This window comes from Gossypium hirsutum, chromosome D11 (genome assembly GCF_007990345.1).
Source record: "Gossypium hirsutum isolate 1008001.06 chromosome D11, Gossypium_hirsutum_v2.1, whole genome shotgun sequence".
In the NCBI taxonomy this organism is placed as follows: domain Eukaryota; kingdom Viridiplantae; phylum Streptophyta; class Magnoliopsida; order Malvales; family Malvaceae; genus Gossypium; species Gossypium hirsutum.
In genome coordinates this window covers 25,824,394-25,825,783 of record NC_053447.1, presented here as the reverse complement: position 1 = coordinate 25,825,783, position 1,390 = coordinate 25,824,394, and the positions used below count along the sequence as shown (strand labels likewise).

The window sequence follows — 1,390 nt, the reverse complement described above, 5'->3', positions numbered from 1 at the left end:
CTTCTAGGGATACCTCTTGAGGATCGTCATTATACTCCACTATTGTTTCCAGAGTATTGATTTCTGGGCTACTCAATATTTTACCCAATCGGAGTGAAATTGCTTTCACATGCCCCTTACCTTTTCTCCATGGATTATCTTCCGTGTTGCTGGGAATACCTATGCCAATTTGTCTCTTGATGTCACCCATCACGCTCATCAATTGGCTCATTTGATCCTCGAGTTTAGTCATTGTTCTTGTTGAATTGGAGCACTCAGACTATATCTATTTGACATAGGTTCTCATTGACTGCATTTTTCTCTCAATTATGTCCAACTGTTGACCACATGCAGTATGGTCATTTGGTTTGACCCTATTTTGATGTTTCTGTAAATAAAAAGGTTGGTACTTAATTTTCTTAACTTGATTTAAATTATTACTTGCTCATTGATTCCCCCCATCTCAGATTTGGGTGATCTCTCCAACTAGGATTATATTTATTCAATTATGGGTTTTTACTCTTATTTCTAATGTAATTTACATCCTTAGCTGAGTTTAGTGCCATATTCTCGATGATCTCGTACGCATCCTTGTACATTCTATTCATAAAGGCTCCTCCTCCTACTCAATATAATCCAGATCGTGCATTTTCATCCAACCCGTTATAAAACACCTGCAGTTGCATCCACTTAGGAAATTCGTGGTGCGGGCATTTTCGAATAAACATTTTGAATCGTTCCCATGCCTCATAGAAACTTTCTCCCTCCATTTGTCTAAAAATAGCAATTTCTCTTCTTAGTTGTACTGCTTTGCTGATTGGGAAAAACTTCTGTAAGAATTTTCCAGCAAGTCCATCCCATGTCGTGATAGACCCTGGTACCTTCGAGTCTAACCAAGAAAAAAATTATCAATAAAGGAGAATGGAAACAACCGAAGATGAATAGTGACATCAGTTACCCTGTTATACTTAAAAGTATCACTGAGTTGAAGGAACCGTTTTAAATGTTGATTAGGGTCCTTTTTCGTAGAGCCCTTAAACTGTAAATTATTCTAGATCATTTGAGTCATAGCTGGTTTTATCTCAAAATTATTAGTTTTAATTTTTGGCCTTTTATACATTCTTGAAAAATGTCCAAACTTAGTAACGCATACTCCCTGAAAGTTCTTTCGTTCCGAGCCATATGTATGTTTGTAGGAAGCTATGGTGCTGGTGGGTTTCATAGGGCTTTATTGTCAGCATCATTAAATAGTGGATTTTCACATGGTATGTTACCCGCAACTGGTGGTGGTGGATCTTGTATATGTTTCTATTATTGTTGATGATTTTTTTAGATTATTTTTCTCTGGATCTGTGGCTGATACAATAGGTGTGCCCCTATTGCGAGTCATACCCTAAACCTAGAAAAAAAA

The 1,390-nt window shown here is 37.0% G+C and overlaps 1 non-coding gene across 1 annotated transcript; it reads left to right on the top strand.

Annotated features, from left to right (window-relative positions):
- The first annotated feature begins 675 nt into the window (after positions 1-675).
- Positions 676-781, top strand: LOC121224034 (small nucleolar RNA R71). The gene has a single exon (XR_005921498.1). It is a non-coding gene; the product is annotated as a small nucleolar RNA R71 (small nucleolar RNA).
- The last annotated feature ends 609 nt before the right edge of the window (positions 782-1,390 follow it).